This window comes from Vanessa atalanta, chromosome 16 (genome assembly GCF_905147765.1).
Source record: "Vanessa atalanta chromosome 16, ilVanAtal1.2, whole genome shotgun sequence".
NCBI classification, from domain to species: Eukaryota; Metazoa; Arthropoda; class Insecta; order Lepidoptera; family Nymphalidae; genus Vanessa; species Vanessa atalanta.
The window spans coordinates 3,819,258-3,837,841 of NC_061886.1; the positions used below are offsets into that span (position 1 = coordinate 3,819,258).

Below are 18,584 nucleotides of genomic sequence, written 5' to 3' on the forward strand. Positions count from 1 at the left end.
TTTTTCGTCAGCAACCATAATTTAAGTTGCATGATAGAACAATTATTTCCTTAAAGCCTGACGAGGCTGTTACTATTTTTACTTTTAAATCATGATAAAAATATTATCTTTATGGGCTGTGAAAGACAGTTCTCATAGTGGCGTATTTGCCGCCTAATAATTTTGATTTCAGCGTTGAAACTTACTTACCACCCACTCGTCAGATATTTTACCACCAAACAACAGTACTTAGTATTGTTGTGTTCTGGTTTGAAGGGTGAGTGAGCCAGTGTAACTACAGACACAAGGGATATAACATCTTAGTTCCCAAAGTTGGTGGCGCATTGGCGATGTAAGGAATGGTTAATATTTCTTACAGCGCCATTATCTCTGGGCGGTGGTGACCATTTACCATCAGGTGGCCCATATGCTCGTCTACCAAAAGATACCACAAAAAAAAGTTGAAAGCACTAAGTATCATGTGCATTATCGAAATGTTCACTTAATCTGAAGGTAAACGTAAGAGTACATGAAAAGGATATAAGTCTTGGTGAATTTTTAAATGGTTAGTTTGAATTGTTATCGACCCTAAATAACTTAAAAATATATTTTTTTAGTATTTTAATGGTATGGTAAAAATTTGCATCATTACAAATAATTTGTATCACCGCGAATTGGTTTTTTCGATTATTTGATTTAGTGAGGAGGAGGAGGCTTATGGATATGTTTCTGGCTTTTAAGGAATGAGTTGGCTCTTTTATTATTATATTAACGAAACTGGCTCCATGTCTTGATACATTAGCGTCTTCTCACGTTGAGGAAACAGCGTTAAAATGATTTATTTATTCTTTATGCTGTTTCCAGATTAATTTTTTCATAATTATTTAAAGGATTTTTAAATAATAATAAAAAAAAATCTAAAATATTTTTTAATCTGCTTTATTGCCTCTACAGGTGAGAGCTGGTTTATTTTACGCCCTGAGAATTGGAATTTTAATTCAAATTGAAAACGCTGCTAACACACCATACTAACTAACCATATATTACACATGCCCTTGATTTGTATAGTAGCTGTTTTTAGCATTGATTTTAGATTACAAACTCATCAATCCCATCGGAGATAATGGATTACAATTTCGAAATAACGATCCATAACACCTTCCAGACCAGCTGAAAAACAAGAATCCCACGAAGACTAATAACACCAATTCAATATAAGTTCAAGTTCAATGCAATTGTCATAAATTTGAAATTCAAAAATGATGATGCTGTCTGTCATGAACATGCAGCCACGTTAAAATAAAATAAATAGGATACAATAATGAATTGGACAACACGTCAATGACACTAAAAAAGTATAGATTTCAACTGTCAATATAAATAATATCATATAGCCTATCATTGCCCACTACTGGGCTAAGGATTCTCTTCTTCCTTGATAAGGGTTAGAGCTTATTATACTTAGTTATTTTATTTTTTAATGTTAATTATAATATTGTCCATATTTTTTTAATGTAGAATTAAAATTACATTACATTATATAATCTACAAGTGATAATGATAATAATAAGGTAATAGTATCGTATAAAAATCATAATTATATTTTAAATAAATACTAAATATAAAGTCATAAGTACAATCATTATTAATCAAAGGTATGGTTTGATTTTGAATTAAAAGTCAAACCTTCATTTAACAACTCACTCTCAACATTGACAGTAATTGGGTCACAATTGACCCTGGCCTTTCAGGGCTAAAAGATTGACGACGATAGGCGGTGAGGAGAAGCCCGGGAAAGCAGGAAATCCTCGAAGCCCGTACGCAGACTGCCTTTTGGATCAGTCAGGAAGCACCCTGTACTACTACTACACTCAAACTATAACTGTCATGCAAATATGACATAACATTTTTTATTGGAAATGTTACTGTGATACTTCCCTATATTAAATTTTTTCGTAACCTTAGCACGAGTTGAGTTGAGAACGAAGGCGTTTTTCTCAATATAGCACAGATATGTGTATTATATATATAACGTGAATTCATATCAAATCTGACATAACATATGAAATACGATCTCGAAGGTTCCATTAAGTTTTATGGCAAAAGTGCACGTATATTCTTTGGTTCGAAGTGTAATAATACAATGCATTTAGAGCCTTCCCAGTTGAGGTTTAGCCCCTTAGAGTCCTTACCATGCGCATAGCTCCCGTAGCCACGGGAGCGATCGCCTCCAGTCTATTTTGTGAGACTCCGGAGAGTAGTCGCTTCAAAGAACGCGCGGGAATGCGACCAACTTTGAACGATACGCAACGGTTTGAACGGTTCTATTTTTAAAATAATTCATTCAACATTCAATGACAGATAATATAGTTATTAAATAAAAATAATAAAAGTAAAAATAAATAAAAAACACGATTAAATAAAAAAATTATTACAATTTAAAAAGTTTAGTTGCGGTTGTTATAGAGTGAGTTTTATAAACTGTATGTATATTTTGGCTGATCACTTTGATCCGTATGCAATATAATTATTTTGGGAAGGTGAGAAAGATAAGTTCGTAAAGTTTGAATGATTTACGATGCGGCCGCGACGCTGTGGAAAATTTTAACCGGCATTTGTCTCTTTTCGGTAAGTAGAAGATTTATTGAAATTAAATCTTAATTAATCAGTAATTTGGATTTTTATTAATTTATTATATGAACATATTCATATTTTTTATATTTTGTTTAATTCAATATAAAATTAAGTTTTATTTTGTATGAGATTGTAGGGAACAGAAATAACAATCACTTGTTAAGTGTGTAAAGTGCGTAGGTACGTTTTTTTTATAATTTATTTTAAAATAAATAAATTACAGATTAAAAACTAAACTACAATTAAAAAAAAAGTTTATTTACGATAAATTGTAACGAAAAAAAATCTAACACGAATTTCTGCCGTCAACGAGCTTTGGCAATAATGCCGAACATTGACCTTGACTTTTTTTAAACGCAAGGTCGGATCATCGGATGATTTTATAATTTAATTCAAGTAGCAATGACGTCTCCAAATATAATACAAAGCTATTATTTATTCTCTTTAATTTTATATAATAGGTAAATGACCTTTTGACAAGTATAAATATTTACATATTACTCGAGTATATGAACAAAATTAAAATATGATATGATCGCGATTCAGTAATAAATATTAATAACCCACCCATTACACTTTTTTTACGGTTGTTCCGGACATGTGAGAATACCTATAAGCTGATAATCTTCAACTGAAATTCGTTATCCTTCACGATTTCTAATGTCGTTTAAAAAGTTATTATTTCCCATTACATTCATAGTATTTATTTATATATTTGAAATTATTTGTACACATTTAATATAATATTTAATTGTATGTGCTTATGTATAAATATACATACATATACAGGTAGTTCGTTAGATTCGAACAAAAACTAACACCCAATATATTTCGAGACGGCTTAGAACCATTTGAATTATTTCCATGATAGGATGTTTAAATAAAATTGTCAAAAGCAATGGCGTTTTAATATTGTTTAAGGTTAAGGTTTTTTAATATTTTCAAAATCAGAACTCTTTATACTAAAACCTTCATGCAACGATTTACACTCAAACTAGGCCTTTCAGTCCTAAAATATAAGCATATATCTACACAAAATAAGTACATATACCTATTTATATATAAATAAATTGGGACTTATTTTGTGTTTATATACTAGTATATGGTTATTATTATTAACGAGTATATATTTAATTAAAGTAGGTACTGCAAATGTCCCTGTAGCAATTGCACTATCCCAATTCCACACAGATTTTTTCCTCGAAAGAGAGGTCGTCTCTCCAAAGTGATCGCTTAAAGCAACAAGACCGCCTTTGTACACACAAAATGTAATAAATTAATGTGTATTTAACTTTCCTTTTATGTATGTATGTGCAATGAAGACTTATTATTCCTTTCTTTCTCCCATTTGTTTTTATTATAGTTCAAATGTAATAGTTACTGCAATAATCCTAATGAATTGCTAACTGTTGCCAAAGTTAAGTAATTCTAGTTGCAATAGATCTAGAATACAAATACATTCGACTGTATAAAATGATAACATCCTATCTTATACGTGCGTATGCAATAAAAGAATCAATTTAATATTATCTTACAAATTTTAGTCGGTTTGTTCTTGTGCGGGTTACAATTATAAACTGATTATCTTTAATTTGGCATAATAATAATATATTTACTTGGAACTAAATAATAATGATTAAATAAATAAGGACGATGAGTTATATATGAAAAATATTCAAAACAATGTAGTATAATGAAACCAAATTAAGTAGGCTGTATTTCATCGCCAAGAGTAACATAAGTGTGATGAAATTTTAGCTCCATCATTTTTTTTAAAAGTCTAATGCAAGATTTAATGTATCACATACTGCACACACTCGTAAAGTTAGGCTTGTTGAGTTCAAGCTCATTTCATACGAAATTATATCAAATTCGGTTCAGTAGTTTGGCTGACAAAGAGCAACAGATAGGCAGAGTCATTTCCGTATTTATAATAATAGTATAGGTTTTATTATTCATGTTCCAATTTAATTAAAAAAAAAACAAATGTGAGTTTATACATTTATATTTGTCTCGTATGAGAGATTTCTCTCACCAGCCCTAGAGTTTGAATAATATAAGTTGTCATGGTAGTCAAAATCACAGATATGATATTTAGTGTCAATAACGGTATACGGATCATCTTGTAATGAGAAACAGTATCCTGACCCTTGGGGATATTGCGTTTCCACTTCTAGTTAACACTGGTTTAAATTTAGACTATTAATAATAGCTTGAAAATAAATATCGTTAATATTATTTTATTGACGGATACACCTATTTAATAATGATAAACTTTAAATGTCACTTCATGTATATGTTATAGTTTACAAATAAACGCAGCATTACTTTAAAAAAATCATTATCGATTATGTTTAAATGGGGAAAAAGTATACGTTAATGATACTGTTTTTTAGGTACGCCTAATTTTTTGTTTTGTGATAATTGATACAATATTAAAATTTTTCTTAAATAATGTACCGATTGTCGTTCAAGGTTTGTTTTTGAAGACCCAATATTTTTTAAGTTAAATCACAATATTTATTGCTAATTTTTATTTTAATTTTTCAACAAAACTAGGTAATATATAATACAGAGTGTAGGCGGTAGAGGGTACATTTTGGCTGTTCCACAAGCCATTTAAAGCGTATATCATTTTTATGTAAGTACAGCTTATACAGGATGTAAATAATAGCCGAAATGGAGGTGAGTATCTTAACCGCTGTTACTGCAGAAAAATGTTCTTATGAGGCAACATTTACTTTTAAAAATATTTTTACTTGTATTAACAGTGCTTATAAAAATGTACCGTTAGAAAAAAAAATAAGTATAACAATATTTTATCATACATATTTATCGTATTCTTCACGACATATTGCAGGAATATCGAAACGCAGCAAAAACTTTTGGTCATTAAAATCATCAATTCGAGGTAATTTATTTAATCGTTTTATTAAAAAACCAATAATATATATATATATATATAAAATACATTACCGTAATTTCTCATGGGAATATAAATGGCGATGTCAACCAAGTTGAACAACTAAAAAAAGATCGATGTTTAAAGAAAGGCACACAGAACAAAAAAAAAATTCATAAATTTAATTTTACTTGAAGAAACATGAAGCTCTCGTACTAATATACATTAATAATAAACATCTTGCAGTCTACGTAAACTAATAAAGCTAGCATAAACGGAGAAGAACACGTTGATAAATTAGTTATGACATACCTATCAAACAGTAGTTATGTTATAATAAAATTAAAAACATTGATAAAACAAATGCTAGGTACGAGCAATTAATATCCAATCATATTATTTAATCAAATAGGCTCATGAAAGCACCTTTGAATATTTAACGTAAGGCTACAATTGATTCGAAAAGCAATTCTACCGAGATGATCTACAAAAAACTAAAACAGAAGACTTTACTTTATACTCTATTGCACACTGCAGAGAGAATACAAACAGAACATTGATACAGCCTTAATAGAAGTAGTATACAAATTTGACGACCTTGCTACATATCCAGGCAACTCAGATTAGATATTCATCAAAACTGGCCACTAATCAATAGCTGTTGTTGTTTTCTTTATTCAAAGTCAGCTTAAATTGCTTAAGCCCTTGAAATCAAATAAAATCAAATCAAAATATACTTTATTCTAGGCTTTTACAAGCCCTTTTGAATCATCATTTAACAAACTATTTAAAGTAAAGCTACCATCGGTTCGAAATGTTGATTCCACCGAGAAGAACCGGCAAGAAACTCAGTAGTTACTCTTTTTCAACATCTAAAAATACAGCCATGTTAAATACAATTATATATAAATGTTATGTCTCCTGCCTGGAAGTCAACAAGCATTCACTCCACGCTATCATCTATATAACCTTGTATGCCTTCTTTACCAATGTATTTTTTACAAATGACTTGAATCTATGAAACGACAAAGTTAAAAAAAGTGGTTATAAAATAACACGTCTAAGAAATTATTATCCTTTTAGAAAATACATCAATAAGCTTAGCGATCAATCTAACATGGGGATTACATATGGGCGCTGTAAGAAAACTATTCATGCGAATATGCCGATGATGCTTATTAAGGGATATTACGGCAATCGTCGAAATGACGTCATCACGTAGACGTAATGGATACTAATGTTGAACAGAACCTTTGTCCTCATCGGTTTTATGTCAATCAGGTAACTGTTTATAGCTTGCCGACACTCAAACTCGCATCTACCTTTGTCCGGAATATTTTAGCGCCATTGCACCTGGCGGTTCGATTTAACCTAACTTATAGTATATTTTTTATAAAATATATAATATTTTTTCTCTGTGGTGTTTGGACCACCTAGCAAAGTAGTAGTCCTACGTTCGACAAAATAAATTAATGAAGCAGAAAAGAGACAATGTATGCAGTGTTTGGCAAAAAAAATTTGTGTTATAGAAATTTTAAAATAAAATTTACGTAATTAAAATAAACGCTTCTATATTTAGTTTCGATTTACGATTAATTTGAGTTATTTACTGAGCAAGCAATTTAGATGATGACGAGAAATTCGTTCGACATTAAAAAACATTATAATTAGGCTGAAATATTTTGTTTCTTAATATTTAACAAGTCGAATAGACATCAAATTTAAAAACAATTAATCTAAATAAACATTTCAGGGCCAAAGTTTACACGCAGTTTACTTAAAGATATGCAAAATTTTTTCTCAAATTTAGACTTACCTTATAGATAAATTGTACTTATTTTGTTTTTTTTTTTTTATATTTATATAAGACCTTTTTGGTTTATACCAGACCTTTATAAGTTTTAAGTCAAGTTTATTATTTAATAAAACTTACTATATCTGAGCCACTTTCATTGATAATCTAATTTGTAGGGTTTTGTTTATGAAAAAAACGTACAGTTTTACGATCACTTTCGTATCTGTTTGTTCGTATATCATATACTATCCTCTGAATATACTCAACGTAACGACCCAATCATGGTTGTATATCGTAAATAAATGAATATCTGACTTTGTACGATGATTTGGGATGCAAATCAGAAAATAAAATAAACATAATCATTGTCATTTATGTGACATATCAAGTGGTTCGTTGTAAAAAGAAAATTTATATTTAGTTTTAATTTAAAAGCTTTTTTTCTGAATATATTAAATAGGAATGCAATCCTGCATCTCTCTTATCTCTAGAAATATATATTTATTAAATTTCGAATAGCATAATCAATTATAATACTAATAATTTAGAGGAAACAAAAGGGATATTTTGTTTTAATAAAATACGGATTCAGAATACTCGTAGTACAGAACCCTATCCACGCGAGTCGAGCACTTGGTTTGATAAACTCATCGCTTCAATTGAATACAGCCTTGCCTTATAAGGTTTGTGTTTAAAGCTACTTCGAGCATTTTATATTTAATGAAAATAAGAACATTTATATTTTATTGAATTCCCAATTCATAACTTATAAGCATACAATTGTAAACTTAACTCATTTTCTTCTATTAAAGGAAATCATAGTTTGCTTAAAAAGATTTTATTAAATTAATATTTTATAATTCTTATTATTTTAAATTAAATATAGATATATAAAATACAAAAACAATTATATATACGAATGATATGAGGTTTAAAATTAGAATTAAACTCAAATTATGTTAATAAAGATGATATACTATTTTATAAACAGAATACATAACAAATGAATAACAAAAAAAACATCGTCACAGAAGTGAAATAATTTAAAAGGTAAACATGTGACGAGAGTCGTTTCGCTAAATAAGCTATTTAGGGAAAATGAAAAGCAGCAGTGCGATCCTTCAAGAATGGACTTCATATGTCAGTCGTGAAATGTTGACAACCGGCGACGAGTTTCGATTATACACCGTTTTGATACGTGTATAAAGTACATTTTATAAATAATATAGTCAATTCTGCGGCGACTTTCGAGTTTCTCCTTACAGAATAGCTCTACTGAATAATCAAATTTATTCTCAGTAACAACAATGGCGACACGAAACTATGATGTGATCATTGTCCTCATCTTTTATACTTTACGTTTTTTTTTAAAATTGCTAAACGAAAAGACATGCTAATATTATTTCGTTTTCGTTTCAGAACTCTTGCATAAAATGATCTCACAATTGAAATGAAATTTTACTATAATCACTAGCTGTGCCCGCGACTTCGTGCGCGTTTGAATTTTATAACAAATCGTGACTTTATTATTATTTTACATATAATTCTAAAATAAAATCAGCCTAAGTTACTCCCTATTAGCCGTTCCAGAGATTAGCCGGAACAAACAGACAGACAGACAAAAATTGTAAAAAATGTTATTTAGGTATATGTACCGTGTATACATACATATGCATTTAGTAAAACGCAGTTATTATAATATTACAAACAGACACTCCAATTTTATTATATGTATAGATTATGCGTTCTTAAAGTTAACTTCATATTATTTTTTTTGTTACTCATTTCAGCTATATTATAAAATTTTATTCTTCTCGATTATGAAAACATAAATACAGAAATATATAGTTTGTCAAAACTGTGTCGGTAGTTGTTGTTGTTAAGGATGTTTCTAGAATAAGATAAGGCACAAGAGTAAGCAATGGATTACAATATTCGGTAATGGAATATTAATTTAAAAAAATGTGTACTTGTAAAAGTGTCTTAAACAAAGTAGCATACAAAGCAAACAAAGACAAGAAAAAAATTTAAATAATAAAATAAAATTCAAGGGTTTTAAAAATAATATGAAAAGTATAAATAAAACTCGATTAGGGATTTTTTTATATGTTCATCAAAACGGCTTGAAGTCAGAGGCCAAAGTATTGCCACTATCTTCTCCTTTACGATATGTATAACTGTATTTAATTAAATATAGATTACGGTAACAATAACAAACGATAATTTATTAATATTAAATTATAATTTTTCTTTTTTAATATTTTATTAAAATAATAATAACAGCTTGCTTATTCCACCACTCTGCTCCAATACGTGCTAATACACACTGAGTACTAAAATTATGGTCTGTAGTGCTTTTTGAAATATCCGAAAGTAATAGTCCAAATTATATTTGTATTTACAGAAAATGATTAGTAATGATTTTATTTAAATGTTGTGCCCAATACTTAATAAATGAACTTCCTTTTTTTTAATCGGTTAATTTTTGTTTATATTATGTTTCGTGTTATTGTAATGTGCTTTTAATACCATACTCTACATTTTCTGCCTCGCACAACCACTCCGTGGAACCAGCTTCGGCGGACTCTAAATGTTTCCTATAAAGGTTCCAGGTCTCAAATCTTTGTAATAGCTGTTTTTAATTTAAATGGTGCTGAAATTTAAGAAATGTTTAATCGAAAAATCTCTTTTTTTGGTACCATTTCACGAAAAAGGAGGCGGGAGTGGCGGTTGCCAAAGGTCGCAACTTCGGTATATTAGTTAGAGCACTCAGAGTACCTTACTTTGTCTTTTATGACACAAATCCATCCATCCAGTGGTGCACTATTGGTTTATTGCTATGCATAGAAGTACTTGGTGATAGGGCTTAATGCGAGACGAGGTAAGTAGGTTATATTACTATATATTGATAAAATCAATATTGTAATGGCCATAACCAACCATCCATCACACAAATTTCGGCCAAACAGCAATACTTATTATTAACATTTCCGGTTTACAAACGGGTAACTCACACACCCGTTGTAAAAACAAGTAACACACGGGACGTACATCTTAAAAACTACGCAAACAAGGCTGCTAATAATTATAATAAGATGCACAGCCTATTCGTAACTGATAGTTCGTTCAAACTGCTTTATTGTTTATTTAATTTGTAAATTAAAAAAAGTTTTGCAAGCGACTGACCACACATTTGATTAGTATGGATATGCACGGTGTACTGTCTGCATACCAATTACAACGCTGCAAATTAATCAATCAAATGAATAACCTTCAAAACATTATCATAAATTGTTATTCTTGATACTTGTATCGGTTTTTAACTAACTTCAAAAATAGAAGGCGTTGTATACATATACGAGTACATGTATTTAAGTTCGTTATCTAAGAACTATAATTTATGAATCGACTTGGATTTTTTTTGGAGAAAGTTTACTTCCCGTTTGTCCTTATTTAAGAAACGAATAAATTAATGAAATAATTTAGCGGCAAAATACTACCTATCCTAGTAGGGTACAAGGTATATAAATTTTATTATGAGATAAAATGTTTGCTCGGTCCAAGGAAAATACTTAGACCTCTATTTTCAGAAACGCTGTAAAGTAATACTCTATGAGTGTCCCACTACTGGGCTATGGCCTCGTCTACTTTTTAGCAGGTTCGGAGCTTATATCAACACTCTAATTTAATGCGTTTTGCTGTACACGTGGCAGAAAGAAAAAAATCAGTGGTGATTATTTTGAACTAGTAATCATTGGTTATCGTCAAAAACAGTGGTGATTATTTTGAACTAATAATCATTGGTTATCGTCCTCCAAATACTTGGCCATTACGGCTCATACACGGCACGACGGAAAAGCTGATATTTAAATTACCTAATTGGCCGTTGACTAGCGGTGAAACAATAGGCGACCGATGAACGTTTAGATTAAAGCCGAATTATTAAATCGGAGTTTAACAAGGGCCTATGAAACTGGAGATTAATCTTCTTATAAAAGTTAAAAAAGGTTATATCGTTAACGAGCCTCTGGATGAAATCCATTTTATTTGAGTTTGAAATTTAATCCACTAAGCTGTTTCACTTCACGGTAGAGATGCAATCTTTGTATAACGGAAAAATCTAAACATGCACATTTATACGGATATTACATGCACGATGGAGTTTCTAAAGAACCACGTGCAAGGGTAAGTTACGAAAATTTACTGAAACTATTTACTGAGCTCGTTATAACTCAAATTAAGGACGTCGTGGGTGTTTACAGAAATTTAACTGCGCTCTAAGATAAGATACTTCAATAAGATACATGTATAGGTATGCATCTAGAATGTTCCGTTTTGCGTTAAATGAAACTGTAGCGTTGGCTCTATATTACGTTATTTTTGTATATAATTAATATATTACCATTAGTTTATTTTTAAGAAATGAAGTGAGTTCATTGAAGAATTATATAGTTAAATCTTAACAATTTAAGAGATAAGTTTAAAAAGCTTTGATGTCCTAATTATTAAACAACGATTATAATACGTTTCCGTTTCTATTGCGATCCAAATACGACTATTCCTCACAAAAATAAAATTTAGCACTGATCTTCTTGAAATTTTGTAAATAAGTTAAGGATATATGAAAGGATTTAGGACTAAACACGTCACACCAACACCCCGCCCCCACCAACACAAATCTTATTTGTTAACATTACACTACTCCGAAATGTATGTCCTAACACTAAAGTGTAATGTTAAGAAATAATCTGCCAAAATCGTAACGTATTATAGTTTTTTTTTAGATATCGAATCTATTCTAAATTTAATTTTGCCAAGCACAGTAGCGTAACAGCTTGGTCTACCGCTAATGCGCTGGTTAATTTATTTGTACTAGATAAAAGCTGTTACAAATGCTCGATAAATGGATAAATGCTGTTGTTCTTTATTTCTAAGTGATGAGTATTATAGATTAATCGAAAATAAAAAAAAAGGTTTTATTGTGAGATGGAATTCTATGTGCAAATTAATACTGGTTAATGACATTAACCAAAAATTCATTAAAAAAAATTAAGTCAAACATTAACTATTTTCTACATTATAAGTATTTTTTTTTTATGGTCGACTTTCGATTCATCTTTGACTGTTTTATTGCTTATTTATTTTTTAATCATTCTACTCCAACCCAATATAAACTTTTAAATCAATCTGTACATATATGTATATATATATGTATACCTATAAACATTTATGTCGTTATAATTGAGTCCTTAATTCCATAGAGACGATAGATACACTGCGAAAAATTTAATTAAAAATCGCTGTTTATTTTCATCAGCTTCTCCAAGAACACGGTTACTCTTTTTTAAATATTTTTATACTATGATTTTCACTATTGCATCGCGTACTTTAGGATGAAAAGGCTTGTTGCATTGTTACACCTGTATTATAAGTGAGTGCAGTTTTCATGTGATATTGTATGGACTGCGTGGAAATGCTTGATTGCAAAGTTGCAGTTTCGTTGAATTCATAATTATTACCGAGTCGTTATTTATCTACATACATTTCTACATATTTACTGATTTTATACGTGGAAGAGGAGTTACATTAACAAGTCAACTTTATAAAACAAAATGGCTACCCAGATAAATAAATTTATATAAGTTAAAGAAATATTTAAATGTAGCATTTTTAATTATAGAACACGTTCTACCAAGCTATTAATCAAATAATTATTAGTGTACACGCCATTACTCATGATCACAAAACGATTTCAACGCGAACAAAGTAATAGTTACTATAAAAAGTTGGAATATAATGTTATATTTAGAGGACAATTTGAAAGAAAGCGAACTTACTTGCATCATGAATGCAAATATTAAACTCAAGTTTATACCACAGTACAAACAAGTTATGTAGCTATGAATTAAAGTCACAATTTATTTTTAACTAGCCACCCGCTTCGGCTTTGCGCGGCTGCTATTTTTAATGATAAATAAAATTGAATAGGTAGGTTGAATAGGTATTTTATAACGTAAGAGGTTGCAAACACTGGCTGATAATTTTTTTCTTTTTCTTTTATTTAAAATAGGTCGGTAGTCAAATGTAAGTAAATCATAAACTACATCGTAAATTCATCACAGACCTTAGAATATAATGAGTGGGTGCGACCTACCCTGAATTGTACAAAGACTTACAATTAGGAACACAAATAAATCCAAAAGCTTTATATATTAATACAGATAAACAAAAACGTATTTATCTTATTTCGTGACTTAATCCGTTTCAATAAGATTAGAATCTGTTCAGTCGTTCGAATGTAAATGGGTCACAAACATCCATTATTTGAATTTAATAAAAAATATAAAACGTTTATAAAAAATGTAACCCCTCCTTTTATTGCTTCCGCTGGTTACTGGAGGGCTGGTTCATTTTTCGCTCAGAGGATCGGAATTGTGATTAATTGGGGAAATGCTAGCAATATTTGCCAGCATTTCACGCATGTTTTGTACAGTAGCTATTTTTTTATTTATTTTCATTTTTAATATATCTAAGGCCTTAATTAAAATTATTATTATGTAAATCAATAAATATGGGCGTAATATTCGCATTTGTAATATAAGTGTGCTAATTATAAATGACTATAATACATTATTTTTTTATCAATAATTGTTAGTGTATTTTCATAATTAACATAATGTAATTTTTAATATAATTAATATAACTTCTACATTTGAAAAATTATATAATGATGTATGTTGTTTTGATTACGTCTTAAAACTTCGAAAACATTGGCAAAATTTTAATACATATTTATCTCATTTATTTAAAGTGCTTTTTTGCCGTGAGTAGTAGTAAGTTAGTCTGCGGATACTCGTTCGGTCGCAACTATAGTCGCCACGAAAAAATATTATAAAAACGTAAAATAATAAAAACGCACAACATAAATAAATCTAGAACAATATTTAATAATACACTTGAAGCTAGAAAAGTTAAAACGTCACAGAAATAAGTTAAAATGTATAAGACCCAATAATGAGTAATACGTAACACAATTCGGAGATTAAGAGAAACTAAGAAACATATTTGTAAATTAATGTCTCAAAATCGGTTCACAAGTATCAAAACGTTCTCGCACTATAATATAACTAATTTAGTCTATAGGTTTAAAAAGGGATCCTTTTAACTTTTAATTCATATAAAAATAAAATGTAAATGATAGGAGAACATCAATGATTAATCCCAAATTTTAGTTACTACCAAAAGAAACATCGAAACAATTTAGGATTGTTTTCATTTCGTTTTCCAATTATTGTGCTACTAGTGAAGAATAGTCTTGAGTCTTGACGGTAGTTTAAAAGCAATTTTTCAGTAGAGTCCCATTTCGCAACGACAAAGACGTAGTTGTTCTTGACCTTTTAACTGAAAGACATTAAACTATAGAAAAAAAGGTCAAATAGCTGTTTTATGCTTATTTGTAAGGTATCCAGTTAAATAGGATTGTGATAGAATAGGGAATTTAAAACAATGCCTTTTTTATTTAAAATTGCCAATTGATGTACCAAGTAGTTTTCATTAAATTAAAATCACGGAATATATACAATAAAGACAAGATGTCGACAGTACTGGTGCAATCTCAGATAAAGATTTTTTTTGTTTAAAAAAAAACCTCGATGTACTTTTATGAGTTTTTCTTTTATTCTAATGTTACTGGCACTTTCAATCTTGATTCTCATAACGATTTTAGTTTAATTATTTAGTTTGTCTTTACAATTTCTATTTAGCTAAGTAATGTTTGCTCTGTTTAAAATTGGAAAAGTTAAATAGTTATTCGACAATAAACTTTGGATGAAGGCTTCATGTTATAATGTGATTAGATTTCTGTATAGTTCGAATTGATACTAGCATAGATTACGAAACCATTGTTTAAATTTATTCTTTTGCTTTGATAGTTTTTTTTTTTCATACGTGCAATACATTTTTCTACGTAATAAAAAACTTTTGGAAAATAGTTGATGTTATTGTCGTAATATAATACTATGATATTTGCTCACGAAATAGCTTTAGCTATCTGATTTAAATCATCAGATAGTTGTTTTATTATGTTAACCTTTAAAATTTTACCAGCTGCTTCGAAAAGAGGTAACCGGGTTATGCGGGATTCATACTTACTAAACCCTGTGATGACCGTCCTATTCGGAGATCAGATGGACTATGGGATCGTGTTAACGTAATAGTGAGGTGATTTGCCTACATTCAAAATCATGCAAGTTCTTTCGAATGGTCCAAATCTTGCGTGATCCACTCTGCTAATGAAATACCTATGGCACCACTCCAATGCTAGTTCGCTCCATTGCTGCAAGTATTCCGAAGAGTACTGTCTATGCATACAGTACGCTAGGTCCTTAGGAGTGATTGGACTTCATCAATAGAGTTTCTAACCCAATATGTTAAGAAAGTAAAGGTAACGAAAGATCATTTTCAACGACTTAAAAATTAAGAAAATGATTGGTTTTACAATGTATAGGTTTTATACAGTACAGGTTATTTTAATACAGATATTTTAGTATCTGGTACGAGATAGATCAATTACGTTCTGATCCGAAGATTAATTCGGAAAACGAGAAATGAAGAGCAAAAAATAATCTTAAAAAGGAAATCGTCAATTTTGCTTCTACAAGCGGGAAGATCCTTACAAGGAGTTGGCGATGACTTGGCAAAATTGCTCACTCCTGTGGAAATTATATTTTTGGTCAAACAAAAGCCGATTTATTTCATTAGCTCTGTCAGAGTCTATCATTTGAAATTGGAAAAACTTTCGGAATTACTATTTCCTATCGGATGTTTACAGAGTTTAATTTATTTTATGATTCTTTCGAGCCGCATAATGTGTTTTCATATATTTGTCTTACAAACTCAATTTACCAGAACTAGCGAGCGAAACATATATCGCAAATCAGTAATGCGTAAAGCGTGAAAGATATATGTGATGATGGCACGAATCGCATTTTGTAACTTTAAAGAATTTTATTCGTTAAATTTAAAAAAAACTTACTCGCTATTTTTTTGTAATTTTCAATGTCTAGATTAGTCAATAAAAATAATTCAATAACACATGATTGGATCTCTTACTGGATCTGGTATATATTTACAATTTGTGGCAGGGTAGGCAAACCCACCTGGGTACCATCCAGTCATCACATACTCTACCGTCAAACAGCAATATTTAAAATTATTGTGTTCCAATTTGAAGAGCAAGTTGTAGCTAAAGATACAAGGGATATAATATCCTAGCTGATTATATAAGGAACAGTTACTAATTTTTATGCAGTCATTTTCTATGAGCGGTGGTGACTATTTACCATCAGGTTGCTTACCTTATGGTTAGTAGTATTTTCATGTATACTTCGTTGGATTGGTGTCGAGGTCCTAGGTTCAACATCCGGATGTTATGATATTATATTGTTACTCTCGATAATTTCTCAAAAGTAGCATTGGCCAGACCAAAATTTGGCAAGCAATTCTCAGATTGGTCCGTCCGATTGGAATATTTGAATGGGAATAGTATTGCGCTTGTGCTAGGACACACGCAGTCTTGATAGCTCAGATGGCTATTTTTCTTTGAGCATTAGTTTATAGATCGAAACAGGTTTTTATTAAAATTTAGATAGCTGTTACGAATAACATTGTTAAATTATTTGAGGTACCATGTAACATTCATAAGAATATATAACATAGCAATAAACTTAAAAAAAATCCACTGTTTTTTTTTTACATTAGCAGCCTGTAAATTTCCCACTACTGGGCTAAGGCCTCCTCTCCCTTTGAGAAGGTTTGGAACATATTCCAACACGCTGCTCTAATGGGCTGGTGAAATACACATGTGGCAGAATTTCGTTGAAATTAGACACATGCAGGTTTCCTCACGATGTTTTCCTTCACCGCCGAGCACGAGATGAATTATAAACACAAATAAACACATGAAATTCACATGTGCTTGCCTGGGTTTGAACCCGAAATTATCGGTTAAGGTGCACGCGTTCTACTCACTGGGCCATCTCGGCTTTTTTAACATGTGATTTATTATTACAAATTTAAAAAATGCAAGCTGACCATGAGATGGACCAACGGTTAGAGCACATGCGCCTTAACAGATAATTGTGGGCTTAAAACCTAGGCAAGCACCATAGAATTTATATGTGCTTAATTTGTGTTTGTAATTGTTTTTGTGCTTTTAGTTGGAGGTAATCATCATGAAGCAATTCTGCTGAATGTATCCACCAAAACGCAAGGGAACGTAACTTACTTACGTAATAAGATTATCTTTTCAAAAGGCAGGGGAGGCTTTAGCCTAGCAGTAGAACATTACAAACATTACAGTGGGATAAATATCCCTACTACTTTTTACTAATAATTTAAAAAAATGTTAAATCAATGACCAATATCAGTCCTACCTAAACACTCGCTTATTAATTTAAAAGACAAATTGAAACTAAATTTCAATATAGTTTTAGGTATGAACACATACGATCAATGAATTTATAACAATATTCGGCTGCGAAGCTAAATTCAAATTGAATTTATATTCGACTATTGAATTTTCTACCGCTTTAAAATTTATTTTAGGTATCACGAATAAATTATACACGATAAAGTTATACATTTATATTCTTGTTCCATAAACAAATGTGTCAGTGACACGAAACGTCTTATGATTGACTTATTTTATTAATCATTTATTGCAGTTTCTTTTTATGTTATGTGTTGTGTGTCGGACACAATCAAATGACCCACCACCCAAAGACGCCATAAAAACATTGGTGCTATAAGTATCAACCATTCCTTATATCGCCATTGCGCCACCAATCATGACAGTGAACTAAAATGTTATGTTATGTGTTTGTAGATACACTGGCTCACTCGTTCTTCAAATCTGAACGGTAGTATTTCATAAGTGGGTACGGCTGCGTGCCCTTATGGGTAGATTAGTATCTACATTCGCACAATCAATACATCCATATTCTATTTTTAAAACTAGACAAATTTTCATTTAATTTTGATACGACCATCGGTATATAATTTATCCAATAAAAATAATCATCGAAATCGGATTACAAGTGGCCAAGCTATCAAAGAAATGGATACGATCGAATAATCGCTAACGCTTAGAGCGTTAGCGATTGTACCATCAGTTTCAAATATATCCTTTACTAATATTATAAATTCGTAAGTGTATTTCTTTGTTTGTCGTTCACGTCTTTATTACATAACTGATAGTCATGATTTTTTAATAAT

The 18,584-nt window shown here is 30.3% G+C and overlaps 1 protein-coding gene across 1 annotated transcript in view; it reads left to right on the top strand.

Moving 5' to 3' along the window:
• The first annotated feature begins 2,523 nt into the window (after positions 1 to 2,523).
• LOC125070044 (neuropeptide CCHamide-2 receptor-like) overlaps positions 2,524 to 18,584 on the top strand; it is a 79,194-nt gene continuing 63,133 nt past the window's right edge. Inside the window, exon 1 of the mRNA XM_047679715.1 lies at positions 2,524 to 2,607. The gene's annotated coding sequence lies outside the window, so the exon portion shown is untranslated. The remainder of the gene's footprint in view (positions 2,608 to 18,584) is intronic.